An 18400-nucleotide genomic window follows, 5' to 3' on the forward strand; every position below is an offset into this window, starting at 1 on the left:
CTCTTAGTGGCCTTCACTGCCTTTCTTTCTGTGCCGCTGCTGGTTCGAAATGCTCCTCAATGCAGGACACTCTAATGAAGGCACTTATCAACTGGTATTTTATCAAACAACCCTGTTTACACAAATGTGAGTACTTTTCAAAGCGGCCTCAGGTTCGCGAGAAGTGAAAAAAGCCAAAAAATAAAAAAATGGGCCAAAGAAAGTGAACGTGAATATGGAATCATTAAAAGTTTCTGGTTCATACACTTCTCTGGCGATATCAAAGGCAGCAGTGGTAACATTTTGTAGCATCCCCCTACTCCACCTGAATCAGGTGAACTGAACTGAACTGAACTGAACTCCCTCAGCGTGAGTCAGAATTCGACACCTGGCATGAATAGCTGGTGTGTGGAAGTTGGCTTTAGACTTTCAGGCTCCATCATTTGGCAAAATTAGCCTCTATTCACTTTATTCATACATTACAATCAGCGGATGATGACCTGAGCTACATTTCTGCAGGATCAATGGAGCCGAGCATGTACTGCGTGTGCAAATATTGTTATTTCAGCAAAGGCCTTTGTATGAAGGTGGTTTTGACCCACCTGTGCAACCCATAACAGATGTCCCTGGGTCTACAGAGTATTTCAGTTTTACACTTTGAATGTGGGATGATGATTAGCAGTCACAAAAAACACTTGGTTTCAGCTCAAGATTTTCTGACCAGAAATGAATAACTGATACAGGTTATTTGTTAATAGTAAAATCTGAAGCAACGGTACTGAAATGCATCATAATATTTGTGTAGGATGTTCAGTCACATTCTCAAACCCTATATTAGCTTCTCTAATCATCTGCGTTTTAGAAGCTAAGGTAGTAAGTTCATTCTAAAAGGCTTATTAGCTACAATTTAAATCACAATACTGGAGGTTTGGTCATTCAGGCCCACTTGATTACACACAGACCTACACATGATGGCAGAGCTGTGCCTCCCTCAGGTCCACACACCAGCGACCACCCTGTGCGCCACCGGAGCAGAGGGCAATTGGCATTAAACAACTTTGCTAAATTAGGTCAGCTTGACTTTGTTGGTGCGCTGTCACCAAAGGTCAAACTATTCCTTTTCTAAATGTGAAGCAGGGAAGCACTGGCAGGTATTAACATATTAATAATGCGCTGTTCTCCATATAAATAGGCCCGAGTGAAAAAGTTAATTCTCTCACCAGTTAAAGGTCATTCACCGAGCAACTTGTCTGAGCAACGTGAAACAGAAAGAATACCAAATAGACTGAAGGAATGCAACACTGCGAAGGCCTTTAAAATGCCTAAATAACTGCTTAATATGCCTAATGACACTCCATGGTACCATTCAAGTTATCCCAAGTGCCATTTAGTTACACGCCCGTGGTGCATTCACTGGTTTGAGTGGTTTTTCATGCCCTGCTTCCATAGAAGCTGAAGCATGAAATAAATTTTACATGAGCTGCAGCTAATCCGCAGCAGTCTGATTAGGTGCTAAAAAGGGAGTAATTCACCAGATAATGAATACAGCTTGATAAAAATGTTCTGCAAATGTCAATGATGACGCATAATCCCTCAATAACTGTCACATTTTTCTTCTTCTCCTTCACCCCCTGTGGCTTTCAAGTCATCTCTTTGTAAAGCCAAACAAAATAGATGTAGGGAAGGGTGCCAGTGGTCGATCTACATATAAAAACATGTTAGAAAAGCACACGTATCACGCAACAAACACGCTTCAGACATCAACAGTGAGCTGCCGTCAATCTGCCGCAAAAGCAAACGAAGCGGCGATCTGCGCTGCTGTCTAATCACAGGTTGCGGCTCACAAACAGCTTGACGTCTGTCATTCAGACTAAGGTAGCAGCTTGCGTGGTTCTCAGCCATCCATGCTGGTTTCTAGACTCTCTGCTCGCAGCCAGTGAAAAAGTGACAAAGCAGGACGTCCAAACACACGACTCTCTGAACAAACACGGAGTCCTGGCGTTTTTAAAGAAAAACACAGAAGGAGAAGCTGGACGGGGTCTAGGTTACACTCCGTAATCTCCCCGAACACTCTCATCTAAGTAATGGTGGTGAGCCCACTGTTTGCAGTAGGCAGTGTGACAGCAGCCATTGTGTGGCTCTCCTCAGATGGACACTTTATAAAAGACTGGCAAAGCAGAGGCGGCCTGTGGCACCGCAGGGCGGTGGGCCCGCTCCGTTGGATGCCTTACTGGGCTCATGTGACATTTAGCTGGCTGTGGCCCTGCTGGTGCGTCCTTTGAGCTGGGAGAGGAGATAATGACACAGCTCCTTCTCCTTCTCCCAGCCGGAGAGGTGCACACAGAACCTTTCACATTCATACAACAACATTTGTCACTCTCATTTATCACTAGCTCGTCCTGATGAATTTTCCGGCGTCCACAATCATTCAGCTCCTCGCTGGAGCTTGGAATCAATAACGAAATGTCACCTCCCGCTCCCCGGTTTGTATGCAAGCGCATGTGTGTGTTACTGGGATGCAAACTGCACAAGGTGAGTGGAAAATTAATTAAAGCAGCTGATAATTAAACAATAGCAAAACAAAGGCAGATATGTTGGCCTCATGTAGCGCTGAAAATGAAAGCTTGGAAATTGCATCAGCACTGAGCCTTGAATTTGTAAAAAAAAAAAAAAAAAAAAAGATTAGAGAGTCTCAGGTCATCAGCTTCGGCAGACAATATATAGAATGATTCATCAGGTTTAACTTTAAATAACCTTTTATAACCTTAAGCTGCATAGGTTTTGTCCTCCAACCAAACAGTTCAAGGTCACACTAAATCATATTCAAACTTCCTATAATTTGTCCCACTAGTGACCTGGAAACAATAATTTGTCTGAGGTAGAGTCTGGGCTCTGTCAGTCGTCACTTGGAGTCCGCTCAGATCAGAGCTCCAGAAGAAGAGTAGCCGACTGGCTCCCTTGGCAGGAAGTGAAAGACAGAGGAGGTGGAAGGGTGGCGGTGTCGGGGCTATATACAGAAACGCAAAAGAAAGTTTAGTTGCTGAGGCAAAATGGAACTCTAAAAGCCATGGGGTGGCTTTGAATCAGATTCAAGCCGTGCTATCAGAGAAGTCAAGCAGCTCATTATTACATGAAGTGCATATTAAAGGGGGATTATAGATGTGAAAGTGGGCTCAAATGCTAATCCTCTTCAACAGGTGCAGGAGTGTTGATTACGGGAATGCAACGAGTGGTTGAATGAGTGCTTCCTCCGAGCTGCTGCAGATAGTCCTGAAAAAGCTTTATGTTCTCCCCTCGTAGATTTTCCCTTTTCATACGTGATGTTTTTTCAGATGAGGCTTGCTACAATGCACAAACAGCTTCCAAACCCCAGTCGCTAAGAACTGTGTCTGAAAATTGCACCAACAGACCTGTTGTGTTCTCATAGGCGAGGCCATGTCTACATTTATTGTGTTTTTAAAGCTCCGAGGTGGCATCATACAACTACTGCGCCTTTCTGATGTCGCAGCAGCTTTTTAAATGCAGACGTGTGCGCTGGCTCAGAGTGATTTTTAAAATGATCCTGCCTCGAACATCTTCAAAACGTCTTCTCTGGTTAGTTTATGATATGTTCTCATGGGCAACAATTCCTTTCAGATCTATTATGTGTCATTTCCATGAGGTGATCAAAGCAGATCACACGAGAAACAGGGAAACCTTTCCAACAAGCTCAACCAGGGCAATCCTCTCTTCTCTCTGGTTGCCATGGTAACTTATTAGACATTGGGAGTTGGAAGAATGTACATTTTTACTCTTATTGGTATTTTTGCACAATTACACGCTGTAAATTTGTTTTTGGATGACAGTAAAATGTGTCCCACTGCCTTAAATTCTACCAAGGGAGACAATCTGGTTTCTCCCCTCAGAGCCAGACATGTAAATAAGGCTTGTATTTCTCAAACAAGTGGTTTTTACATTTTGGTGGGAGCCCTCTCAGTGCACAGCATGACAAATATTGCTCAAGCTACCAGATGGTGGGATCCATGCCATAGGGCACATACTGGCACAACGTGTGCATCCCTTGTTAGGAATAGTGTTAAATACATGAGAAAGTAGTGGGAGCAATTATAAGAAGCAGCGATGGATTCTAAAAACACATCAAAATTGGATTATTTGATAAATATACATATATAAATCTGACACACTGATGTTTAAGGTTTAGGCTAAAACTAAAAAAATCATATCAGGATGCAGTTTAAATAGATGTTAGTACATCATACAGCTAAAGTATGATAGAATCCTAGCTGAGAAATCCGATTAAATAATTTCTTCTTATGCCACAGCAATAATTAGCGGCCTAATTGTTTAGGCATCCGTCTATCTATCATTTTAATTGGGGCCATGAGGGAGCTGGAGTCACTAAATAGACAATTATTATACAAATATTCAAAACCTTTTATTATATATTAATTATTGGAGACATTTTTTTACCCAACTTTTGCCAATTTTTTTATGTATACAAATGAAACACCCCAGAGGGGGAGGAAGGAAAGGAAGGGAAAAGAAACAGCAGGGGAGAGAAAATATTTAAGAAAGCTGTAAATAAAATGTGCAACAAAAAGCACCAACCAAGGCCTTTTTGTGGGAAAACTGATTTCAAAGACCCTGTTTTGACATATCTGTTCTGTGGAACAGACCAGGCTAAGTCTCCTAGAGGACGGATTAAATCAGGAGGCAGTGATGAGCAGTGGATATTGATTGAGGCCCAGGTGATGTGAGCCAGGTAAACACTCACCTCCGTCAGTACCAACACCACAGCTCTCTATCAGACACACAATGGGAATTTATAGAGGTCCCTCTCAACTCTGCCTGCTACTGCTGTGTTATCTCACTTTGGACAGCTGGCTAGGCAGCGTGGTTGCCACGGAAACGGGAACAATTTTTGAGAGAAATAAGACCAGAGCAATTTTATCATAAGGAGTTTCAAAGATGCAAGCGAAACAAAAGAAGTAATACCCGCTGACTGTGTGATGAGCAGCTCCCTTCCTTCAACACTAATCAGGGCAACTCATGTTGGAAGAAGCAGAAGACTGGAATGTCTAGAAACCATAAACTGCTTGTGACCCGTGAAACTGATGCATTTCAGAGCTGCATAAGCATGTTTTACTATTGACTAATTGCTGTACTGTTTGTTTGCCAGGAGGCTCTGAAGTCTGTGCCTGAAAACAGCCATAAGGCATACTGCTGGAAATAAAAATATACAAAAATGTTTTTACTACCAAGAAATAAGGACTCACACAGGTGGTTCATATTTCCCGTTGCCTTTGAACTCCCACTAAACCTTCCACCCGTTTTCCCTCTCCTTCCTTTCATTCCTCCGTCTGATTTGCAAACAAATGATGATTTGCAGATTGATGCACAAACACCAATCATAACTTTATTTGGCCTTGAGTTTGTATTTTTCATATACTTGATACTCAATTGATGTTATAGTATATGATAGTAATGACTTGCTCCATTTCTGGTTTCGTTAGCTTCTGGTTGTTGCTGTAGAGTTTACACATTACCTTCATGCTGTCAGTGCGGCGGCTCATATATTACAGGAACTGCACAGCTGTTTGCTAAAACATAGGTGTCAGGTGATCACAAGCAGCAGGTTCAGCAGACCTGTGTAGTTCTGTTATGATTCCTGCAGTGCATACGAAGCACACAGCTCACTTCACTTCATTCCTGCTTCCTGCATTTATATGCATCAGTTGTAACCAGGCGCCCCCTGACCTTTTCTCAGCTAGTTCCTTGCCATTCTGTCAGGTTTTTGTTCCAAGTGTCTGTTTCAGTTCTGGTACCAGTGTTCTTCTGTACACATGTTTTCATCCAGTCTCCTAATAAAATGTCTCCCGTGGCCTGACCCGCCTTCCTGTGAGTCTGAATGTCTATTCACCCAATTTTAACTATAACAAAGCTGTTATTAGTATTGAAAGGTTTACCTAGTGATGTTTTCCAAACACATTAAGCTATTGATTTCTAGCCTGGATAAAGACTGCAGCTCATCATGGCAGCAGTATTTACAACTTGACCTGTTGTAAAGGACCATGAGCCCAGAGACAGTACAATGCATTAGGCGTCTCCACGTGGAAATCAAACAAATCTAGCAGCGAGTCCGAGTGATACGGGTGTAGGATTGCTGGGATCATGGAGATGGATGGAAGTAGTAGCACCAGGAGCAGCAGTGTGTCCACACCAAATGCGAGAGCTGCTCATACCGCCTGTGAAAACCAAGCCAGGCTGTCCGCTCTAAGATGTTGATTAGCTGCTAATTTCTGCTGGAGCTAAGCCACCAGTGATTAAAAGCAGGGCAGGAAGCACGTTGTAACCATTACAAGATGCAATACTGGGAACAATTACAAAAAGAAGAAGTGAATTTGATAATCACTTTTGCATCTCCGCAGCCCTCTTTAAAGGCCAATTTAACAAGCATTTCCTTAACAGTGTCAGTAACTGATTCCTAAAATGCAAAATATTTCAGCATATCAAATCAAGTGTCTAGTGAGCAGAGTGAATGTGTTACCCTCTCAGAGAGAGGTTATCGTATAGTTATCGGTTGGAGCAATTAGGTCTATGGACACAAGGAGCCTGCAGCAGGTGACCCATTCACTAGACGAGCTGCACTTTCATCTTGCTGTCAATCTAATTCCAGTGTCAGAAATTATTTCTTGCATTAGAAAGAGCATGTTTTGTACCCATTAGCCTTACTAATAGATCCAGGACTGGCTTTGCACCAATACTGGACGGACAACTAGGAACATGAGGGTAATTCTGCTGAACATGACAAAATGTGTCAGAGATGAAAATCACACATTATGTATCTTTAATGGATTTTATTGTGTAGAAACTGAATTAGATGTATTTTATTATTCAAAGCACAGAAATAATAAATCACCCAGTGCCTAGAGGGGTCCATCGTGTAACAAATGTGAACATTTCTTTCTGGAGCACACTACTCCATAGCGAACATGTGTTCTTCTTCTTTATTTTCTTTATTAGTGCTTATAATTAATAAGCTATTCGTAGCACGGAAAGGCAATATGACAAGAAGAAGAAAGCAAATCTTCCACTGGGTCACGCAGGCAACCAGACCGAGTCACAGGTAAGCTTCTGTGACTTCTCCCAGATGTGCATGACAGCTGCCTGAGATCTTCCATTATAAAAAGCGTGGCGCAGGTGTCTGCCTGCTCCCTGATTCATCCTGGTAATCATCTCTCTGACTTGCTGCTATTTCCAGACTAATTGATGTCTGAAAAAGCAAACTGGTCCAGGTCCTGGAATAGATCTGACTTCCACCCACTCTCCTCACAAGGAATCCAAAGTGGCATTTGTCCAGTGCTGCTACTCTCCTGTCAGTGCATGCACAACGTACACACGGATGAGTCACTAAAGCCTGTGTCACACACAGGGCGAGTTCAGCAACATGAAATGCCAACAGGTTTGGGCAGTTGCTGGGGATCTGCGATTACATAAGAAGCTTAATAATAGTTGGACAAGTACAACAAAGACAAAACGCTTTTAAGATAATAGTGTCAGAAGCAAGCGAGCAAAGTGGATTCCTGTCTACACGAGGGCTTTCTGTGAACACAGATGAAAGAGTTGGAGGAGCAGAGGTGGGCTGGATAACAAGGCCTGCCTGACCCTGCCTGCTGCCACTCCTGGGCTGTGTTCCCAACGCTCACCTGTTGGTCTGTCATCCCACTCTCAGCCTCTGCCCCCGTCAGCGGCTAATCCCTCTTATATTTTCCCAGCTGCACCTCCAGTTACAATGGTCACGAATGGAGCACTCAAATTACAGTCTTGTGGGAGCCTAAAATAGCCAACAACTGTGTGCGTGTCTGCGCGGCGCGAGTGTGGACGGTGCCGTTTTTGCGTCAGCCGCGCCATGGCAACAAGGCTTCGCCGACGAGCGCCTCCCTTTCTTCTCTGAATGTTTCTTTTCATTAACATCAAAGACAACTATCCGCACCAATGCTGCTAATTACACTCTGTCTGTGGTTTGTTGCGGAATAATCGAGCGTTCTAACATGGAGATTTAAGAGGTAAACACGCCGTACACGAGGGATAGCGAGGAGTGACACAAGTATTATCTCTCTCTCTCTCTCGCTCTACTTGTGCACACTGACTATATTTACAAACCACCTAGCGCCAGTTATTACAGATGAGGGTTAATTGAGGTTTGCGTGAAATTGAAATTCAGTATTAAAGGAGACTGCTGCAATGACAAAACAGGGGGAGATGAAACGGTGGTTTTAATTATGACAGAATTATCAGAAGCATTACTTTAAAGTGGTAACATGCAGAATGCACGCTGAAGTGTGTCAAATCAATTTTCTGGCAAGTGTTGAACATCTAGTGATAAAATTCTGCTTCATCAGCCTGGAGACACACTCAGAGTAACATGAAGGAAACGTCTGCAAGTGTGTGATAGATGTTTGTGCTATCAGAGGCATATTTAGACTTGATCTAATGTCCAGTACAAAAAGACAAGCACGGAGCCCAGTAAATTCCAAGTCCCTTTTCAAATCTGTCTAAACTTTGGCCCAGGTATTGCACAGGGCGCGTTACTGTTTACTGACACAGCTGACAGTGACAAAACACTGAACCAGATGATGCTATTAAGCCTTGTGGAAGTGTTTTGATGCTTAAAGCGGTCAATATCCTTAAAATTATTTTCCTCAGCTTCGCCACTATGAAGAAGTTTGATCAGTTTAGGATTTACAACCAGGTACACTACACTGGAGTATGAACAAGCCTGGCACATCTCACTGTGGAAATGGGTCCAGCAGCACCAGTGGAGTTTTGTGCAGAGCTACAGAGAGGCAGTAAGTGAAGGTCTGTATATCGCCAGCTCTGCTCACATTCTCCGCTGACATTCCTCTCCATCCAAGAAAAAAAGGCCACAACAAAGCCTGCTGCTCAGGCAGAGCTCCACCAAGAAACATGGGTCCAAGTGTGACCACCTCCCTCGGGCCTGGATTATGGAGGAGGCCCTGCTGTCCCACATCTGTCCTCCTTTGGCTGCTTTATTAAAAGGTTGGGACAAACATTTCTCCTTGGCCTGTTGCCTAGATCCAATTTGACATGGGAGACACCAACAGAAGCTACCGAACCAAATTAAAGAAACGCACAAGGTCATGGAAGAATGCAGACCCCTCCTTATAACAAGGGTACTCATTCCCAAAGTCAGACGATCATAAAGTAAAGAAATACACTCCAGTCACTCTAGACATTATCTCATCATTTACATAGACATGAACTGAACATTCCCAATGAGGTTCATGGAGTGCACTCGGCATCCACAGCAGAGACGATGTGGAGATTTAGGCTCGTGCACCATATGGCAGCGCTGATATCTCCCACCTGAACAAGCCCAACGGACATGACTTACTTTTACTATTTACTGCAACAACCGAGGTGTTTTTCAGCAAGTAACATGCTTTCAAATTACACAGGTTATATTTATTTCATTTCCACCAGCTTCATGTGTTGTGTGAAGCTTAAGGCTGCAGGGTGTCATCACTCATCTGTCACTGGCCCTGGAGTCAGCAGGCAAAAGTTTCTTTCTTCTTCCACTGTATCTGCTACTCAGGTGAATTTGTGCAGGTTTAGGTTAACAGCACTTTTATTTTGACTCTTGAAACTTATGCTGATTTTGAGTAAAGAAAAGCTGATCATTACAATCACTGCCAGACCAGTGGTGTTACTGGGACAAAACTACTCAAGAGTTATTTAAACAATGACTTTTATGAGCTAAGACCAAAATAAAGGATTTGTATATTTATATTTACATAGTTTTGTCATCATTGTGCTGTGTGCTGCTGCATCTACTCTGTTGCACTTGCACAAGGCAATTTGTTTCAAAATGTTTGTCGTAATGGCTAAAAATGACCTTATTTTTCCCCAGCATGGGACAACAGAATGTGGGAAGCAATGAGCAGTGTCAGCGTGCAGCGGGCACTGCTCTGCATGCAGGAGGCTTCCAAGCGTTTGGTCAGAGCTTGTGCACGCTGTCTGTCTCGTGTCACGTTGAGTTAATCTTTTGTGATTCACGACAAATCAAATTAAAATCACCTTGCCTGCTTCTTTCCGAGGATTTAGAGAGGGCAAAGCAGTTTTGTCTCTCTTCTTCCCACCAGTTTCAAAGGGACTCACACATACAGAAAGACAAAACACAAGCTCTGAGGTGCATTAACTCTGAAGAATTGACAGATGGAATCAAACAGTGGGAATAGATGAAAGACAAGAAGCGATATGTATGTTTGTGTGTGTGTGTGTGTGTGTGTGTGTGTGTGTGTGTGTGTGTGTGTGTGTGTGTGTGTGTGTGTGTGTGTGTGTGTGTGTGTGTGTGTGTGTGTGTGTGTGTGTGTGTGTGTACGAACGATCAAAGCTATCGTGCCTTTCCTCAAGGCGATACTAAAAAACACAGAGTCACTGTTCACTTTGCACAGGCTTGAGTAAGAAGACGATGCTATGATTAGAATTGCACTTTTCTTCAGATTCCGGGTTGACTGGAACACAACACACTGCACTCTTCCCAAATGAAAAGTATGTCAGACGGAATAGATGTGGTTTTATGAAAACAAACAAACAAACAAAAACAATCAGTTTTTTTTTCAGATTGATGTACATCCCATTTGGCTCAAAATATCAATTTTAAAAACATTAGGCTATAAAAACAGCATTTATAGCTTGGATTTATAATGGGAAACATTGCTGCACGTGTCCCGACGTATAGCTCTACAGACACAAATCCACATTGCAATTGCGGAACACAAACGCTTGAGATTTACCTTCTGTTGCTGAGGAGATATTATCTCTGGCTATGAGATGTGAGGCCACTGACGTCAAGCGTGTAGATTCTGCTTCCTGCAGTCAGAAATTTAAGTTCCTGGCATAAGATCTGAGAAGCATCAACATGTAGCAGTGCTATTAATCTTGGGTACCAAAATCAAACTGAATATGATCAAAGCAAAAGAAGTTTTGGAGTTTGGAAATCAAAACTAAAGGAAGCTCTGTGCTGATACAGTATCTGGCTAACACAGCTTTTATCATATACAGAATCATTTTCTTTGCAAATTGGATTTTCGTTTATGATTTCCTCGACCCCTGACCCCGTGGGGAATCTCCACGTGTCCCCTCTGTGCTCTACTGTTTTCAGACTAACATTATGAGTAGAACATATTGTCGAGTGAAAACAATTAATCACAGAATGAACAAAAACTACACTGTCTCCTGGTGCACTCCAACTTTTCACTAAGCTTTTTCACATGAGAACAGTGTAAAAGTATAAAGCACATGTTGCAAATCAAGTCAAACAGACTTTTCTCTACTGTGTATGCTTTTGTTAGTTTCACAATTGACCTCTGAGTCATACTTGGAATATTTGACTGCCTTGTCTTGAGAAGCCAAGAACTGGATGGAATAACAGAGTAACAGAGATTGATGTATGAGAGCAGCTCTCACACGTAAAACTCTTAGTTCATTGAGTTGTTACAGTGCAGAAAACTTTAGTAGGCAAGACATTTACTTGGATAAACCCAAGCTTCCAGTTGACAGATGAGACTGCAAGCTTAAGGTCTGACTCTAACTGTGTGTGCCACATGCTCCACAGCCTTTGCTGCACCAGTCTGCGTTCAGGACTGAGCTCCGGGCAACCTGAGGTTCTTACACTCAGCACTGCCTTGTTTGTTATATTAACTCATAGCTTTTTGCTCTCTACAATAAAAAGATATACTTTATACATCTGTGTGTTTGTCATACTTTACTATCTTTATTTGATAGTTACATTTACTTTGCGGTTGAAGATTTCAGAGCACATTGAACTGAAAGTACAGTATATTTATATTTCTTTGGTCACCAAGAACAAACAGGATAACGGGTCAGGATAATGTCTTTACTGCCATCAAATAAAACCAAAGCTTCACTTCTCTCATACACAACATAAACTGAAACCTGAGTAGTCTCGCTGTCAGAATCAGGCGTATTCTGGGAGCAAAGAAGACAGCCTAAAAGTTCAACCAGGGTTTTCTAAAACTGTTTCATGTGATTTAGTGTTTTTGTAAACTCACCCCTGAATCAACATCTATATCTAGTATCATTTTTATTATTGTCTTGTCAGTTTTAACTGACTGAATTACAAAGACATGGATACTTGATCCAAGAGCAGCATGTTTACGGAATTTTAATGGAGCAGATGAATGATGCAGATTAATTTATTTTGCCTGAACACAGTACTGATATATTATTATTATTATTATTATTATTATTATTATTATTATTATTATTATTATTATTATTATTATTATTATTATTATTATTATTAAACAAGCTAGAGCAATTTTTGACATGACTATGAGTATGTTTACAGACTTACTGAATCTTAAGTGGGTTACGTATGTAGATTAAGTTTACAGTATAAACGTATTTAAATGCAGAACTACTTTTAGTACGTTTAGAAACCAGTGGTTAAAGACGTTCTTTAATGATAGTGGCTGTGAAAGCTACACTGCAGTTATAACCATTAATTGGTAATAATTGTGTAAACAATGACGCTACAGTAGCAGTGAATGTGTAAGGTAAAAACAAATCAGGAAACATGTTAAATGATTTCACTTAATGACTCCTCTCTGCAGCCTAAAAGAACCTCACTGTAGAAGAAAAGTCATTCTAAAATGTGTCTCTCACCACCGTGACAGCAGTGTTTTCCTTACTATCTTTTGCTAAATTAATGTCTGTTATTAGTAGGATAATCTAGCATAATGTGATGGACAATAAAAAAAACACTAAGATGCCCAACAAATCAGCAATGGTCACCTTTATTTTCAGTATTAATCTTTTAGTCCTGGCCTGCTTTGTGTGGACTGCTTAACTGTGATTTAACAAGCAGTGTTCTGGGGTTTGGAGAATAGTCAATAAAGAACTCTTGGTGTTGTTTGTTTTGTCAACATGGCAAATGTGAGATGCACACAGCTTCACAGACTGGAGGATATGCAGCTTGGCTTGGTCTTATAGCACTTCTGCACACTGCCCACTTTGAGTGCTAAGATGGAGGTATGGATACACACTGGGTGAAGCTGCTGTCTGTTAGCCATAAAACTGTCTGGAAAATAGCATCATGTTGGTGCTGTTGAGATTTGGTCCCCACAGCAACTAAGCACCATGTGGCTTTGTCCCTGAGCTGTTACAGACGGCCTAATTTTAAGTTCCTCTGGGTGAGTATGTCTTTAAAAGCCTCAAATGTAAACGTTATGTAAATAGTCCCATGATGTGCCGCCTGTCTTTGTGTGCCATGGCTGTCAAAGGCCTTGTAAAGGGACATCCTCTGAGGCCTCAGTGGACAGTGTCTGAGCCGGAGACCTGAAAACCATCATCTTAACTGCTCCTCTCCAATTCATACACAAATGCCTGTTAGATTTATGAAAAATCAAAGGAGGAAGGTTTTAATAGGGATCTGGCGATGCAGCACCTTCAGTAATCTCCCAGAAACACCAGTGCACCTGAAACACACTGCATAATTCAGGAGACTTTATCAGGCAAATACTACTTAAGGGTTTGATTAATTTTAAAGAGGCAATATTTGATTACACAGTAGCTTTCAGGTTTATCTAAACCACTTGCAACTTTAGTTTTAAAAGGCAGTTCAAGCAATTTTAGCAGTTTAACAGCACGTTTCAGCCACATTTGCAGAACATTAGTACTGTTAGTACTGTTTGTGTTTTGGAGTCAAATATGGTCATTACTGGATGGATCGTTGTCATCCCCAAGGACAAATCAGTCACTTTGTTATTGTATGCCAACACAAAAACTGAAGGCTATTAAGAAGGTCAACAGAGGGAAAGACATAATAGCTGAGTTTAGGTTTTTCCTTCTTTGCATATGAAAGTCAATCTGGAAAAGGTGGAAAGCAGCGAAGCTTTGTCCAGCTACAGTAATTAGAAAATATAGAGAAGGGGTTTCAAGCCCGACACCCAGGTGTGTTAGATTTGACCCGGGCAGACATGACAAAAGCTTCTTGCCACAAAGATTTGTAGTTTAATGTTGCTGTTAAACATTTTTGTGTTAGTGCCCAAAAAAGTTGTACTTTAACTTATTGTCTTGCACAATTTCTACCACATTTCAGGTTCTGGTTTTAATTTGCAGCACTACATTTCTCACATCTATCAAAAGGTTTGGCTTCGTACAGAGGCCAACGTTCTGAAAGGCGTATTTTATGTAAGGGTTTCCAGACAGTCAGACAGTCAGTCAGACAGACAAGAAGGCAGGCAGGCAGGCAAACAGACAGACAGACAGGCAGGCAGGCAGGCAGGCAGGCAGGCAGACAGACAGACAGACAGACAGACAGACAGACAGACAGACAGGCAGGCAGGCAGGCAGGCAGGCAGGCAGGCAGACAGACAGACAGACAGACAGACAGACAGACAGGCAGGCAGGCAGGCAGGCAAGCAGACTGACAGACAGACAGGCAGGCAGGCAGGCAGGCAGGCAGGCAGGCAGACAGACAGTAAGGCTGACAGGCAGACAAACAGACAGGCAAGCAGACAGGCAGGCAGGCAGACATTTCTTTCAAATTCTCATTTCTTGTCGGACCAAATGGCCAATAAATGCATGGATCACTGTGAAAGACACGGATGCTCTTGAGGTGAAAAGCTTTTAAGCTTTGCACAAATAACCTAATTCCTAGAGAGGATTGTTCCAATAATGCATCATCTCTATTTCACAAAAACTAATTCCACTGCTTTCTGAGAGCAGTAACAACGTCTTGATGAGAAACGTTGGGTTCAACCTCCACCTAAGGAGAACGACACATACTCAGAATAATTAGTTTTGAAAGCGTTTCCCTAAAACCTAATGCAATATTTGCATTGACTAAGGTTGTCACTTCAGCAGCGGACTGTTACACGGTCAAGCATCATCCTCATAGGTGATAGTGCTATGAGGCTTTGCTGTTCAGCAGATATACTATTGACAGCTGTTACATATTTCATGGAGCTTTGTCTCTTGGCCTCTTCCACCGTTCAATATGTTGTACAAAAAGATTTAAAGATCAAATGGTTTATTGTCACTGGAATCTCTAGCAGACTGCTGACATAACCATCAGGCAAGTTACTGTTCAGAAGGCACAATATAAGAAATTAGGAATCTTTAGCTAGAAAAGCACTAGTCAGGTTAACAGAATCATTCATCAATATAAGCTAAATTAATGGAATCACCCAGCAAACAAAAGTGACATCACAACAGCTTAGGAAGAGAAGAGAGAGTGGTGCTCACTATGAAGGAATACAGTAGACGACTGCCTGAAGAGCTTTTGTCAGCTCACTGTTTTTGTTGTGTTAGGTTTTGACAGCACATTATGTTTCTACTTATGTAATGGTGGTAAAATGATGTGCAATTTAAAAAGGGACACCACAGCTGACCAGTGTCTTGCCAACATGATGAATGTGGCAAAACTTCAAAGTTTGACAGCTGTTTCAGTGTGGTGCCAGGACCGATTTGTCACTTCACGTAGAGCAGGAGATGACATGGATTAGACGTACCACTGATTCATAAAAAACACAGAGGAGGTATGACTCAAAACCTGTCACAGCCCTTCCACTTGTTTTGCAGTTCCAAGTGTAAAAACTGAAGCTAGTTCATGTGAAGGCTTCACTTCACACCAAAATCTCATAAACTCCATCCACCAAACAATAGTTTGATGTAAAATGCTGTTTAAAGTTATATTCTGCAACAATGAAAGTTAATTTCTCCGTGCATTAAAAAAACACCCAGTCCCACTTCGTAATTCTCTCCAGACATTGGTTGTGGTAAGAAAATACAGCTGCTCGGCTCAGAATAACGAGTATTCACAAAAGGCCATAAAACAGTTGTCTGTTCACCATCATTGTTTGTTCTTAAAGAAGGAAAATATACTTATGCTAATATTTTTCAGACAACTAAACAGTTAAATTTAAATTACTGATATTAAGCAATATTCAACTGTTTAATACTGACACCTATCCTGACAGCCTGCATTAGGTGAGTGGCTAACACTAAGCTGATGTTGTGTCTGATGTTTAATAAAAAAACTGTCTCAGTCACTTGAGTAGGTGGAAGTGTGATGTCCTTAGTGGAGGCATTCTTTTCAAACACTTTAACAACAGAATAAAAGCAGTTACTGTAAGTACATAAGTGCTCATTTGGGGAAACAATCCTTAAAATTATTCTTTTTCCTTCTGACCCTTTAAAATATGACTAAAACAAATTCAAAGACTGCACATAAACGTCCAAAGTGGTATATTATGAATGGCTAAGCCATTTTAAAGCATTCTACTTCCTGCATCAATCTAAAGGCCAGCGGACATGCAATGACTTGTAGGGATTTACACAATTCCCCATCCCTTCTCTAACCTCTATCTAGTGCGCTTAAGCAGGGCCCTTGAGAGAAGCTTGACAACAACAGTCACTCTCTGTAGTGCCAGGGGACTGCACAGCATCAGCTGCAGGACACTAATTCATAGCTGTGCTACATTTCGTATAAAAACCTAAATTCATTTCGGAACCATCGCTGCGAGCTCGCTACAACAGAAAACAATCCAGCACCAGAGGCTTTCAGAAAGGAAAAAGATTCCAGAGAGGAAGACAAAATAAACAAAAACACTAATAAAAAGGGTCCTTTTAAAATGTTATTTCCTTGCACTCGGGCCACATATAACACAAAGCTAAGCTGAAATCTCATTTTCTGAAGATTGAAAGTCACATCTGTATCAAATGCCCTGCAGGTTTAATGGTGGACCGTGTAAGCGGATCCTCTACATTTATAGATTCTCCTAAAAAGATTCAAAGAAATCTCCCAGAGCTTGGAACGAAGGAGAGACCACACCAGACCAGGAGACTCCTATCATCAGAATCTCTCAAAGGACGGGGAGGTTTTACCACAAGAGAGAATCATTTCAATTACACCTAAGGAGGCACAGATCTGCTTACAACGTGACAGACAGCAGTTCACTGGCTATCTGATACAGTATAGTCAGAGCAACATTATCTTGTCGGTGAGAGCTGTGAGTAAACAATCTACAGTTTCCACACTTTGCATTAATTTACCATGACCTCATTTTCTGAATACATTTCAGGCTTTTCAATATTTCATTAGAGTTTTAAAGGAAATGTGTAGTATTTGCTATCTGACTCTGTGGGTGTACCTTCCATATAAAAATGTTATCCCAGCAAAAATTCCTCCACAGCTCAGTTCATGACTTTATGTAAAAATGCAGTCAAATTTAAAAATCAATCTATCATCCCAGGTACTAATTATGTTTGACCCTAATAATGGTCAAGGTGGGACAATAGAACGGGACAATAGATAGCATGTGGATAAGTACGCTGCTTTGGAAATGGGTTTTTTCAGATATTTCCTCCCAGCACTCACAAAGCCCACATATTGTATGTACACACTCAGAGGATGCAGTATAGCTCCATTTGCATACGCCCTGGCTGAACATTATACAGCCTAATCCCCACGCAGCCTGCTGAAGGCCTCCGTGTCGGACCATCCTCCTTTTGATACACACTGGCTGTTATCAGAGCCGCCTCCTGCTGCTGCATGTGTCCTGGAGCATAACCCACCAGCCGCGACTGCGCAGCACCACGGTGCACCATGGGAGCACCTCTCGTTCGCCCGGTCAAAATGACACAGCCATATGTTCCCGCTCCGTACTTCTGAAGGTTTCAGTGTCAGTTTGCAGGGTTCAGGACAGGAGGAAGGTGTTGGGTTGGCCCTTGGATCACCATTCAGTGGCTTGTGTAACCTCATTGATCTATTGCTTTATGTGCATATTGACCCAAGTGTGTACTAAACCCAGGGGAGAAACTCTGTCCAACATGTCACATTGCAAATCAGTGGCATGAGGCAGAGAACCCAGTTTCAGGGTGTGTTTCAGTGTGACAACGCTGCTTTGTCTAATCACCTCTAGTCGCTACAAAACCAATAACTCTCTTTTCATGTGGCTCATTGATGTAAACCTGGTTTGACCTGGAGTTACTGGACCAAGCATTTCAGCTCAGGTTCTGAGCTGGCTCCTCTGACTTGACCACTTTCACAACAGACCAGTATTCAACAATAAATATGGACTCATTTCCACCCATGTGAGCACAAGCTATGAACTTCTCTGTCGACTCTTTATTTCGTATTACATTTTTGTCCATTTCAGCAGCTTTCACTGAATATGCACTTTTAAGTTTGCTTGTTTATACTTTTCGCAGGCATTAAATTGCAGAACAGTCCTTGTCAGTGGAATAACCTCTAGACAGGCAGTGCTAGGAGGGAGTAGATTAACTCTCACTAGAATGTTAATACATTTAGAGACAGAATTATAGTGCAAGATTTTGTGTGTGTGTGTGTGTGTGTGTGTGTGTGTGTGTG

General features: G+C 41.8%; 1 protein-coding gene across 1 annotated transcript in view; it reads right to left on the reverse strand.

The window, feature by feature from the left end:
- Nucleotides 1–18400, reverse strand: part of plxnb2b (plexin b2b) — a 163253-nt gene that overhangs the window by 125242 nt on the left and 19611 nt on the right. The window lies entirely within an intron of this gene.

This window comes from Betta splendens, chromosome 6 (genome assembly GCF_900634795.4).
Source record: "Betta splendens chromosome 6, fBetSpl5.4, whole genome shotgun sequence".
Classification (NCBI taxonomy): Eukaryota; Metazoa; Chordata; class Actinopteri; order Anabantiformes; family Osphronemidae; genus Betta; species Betta splendens.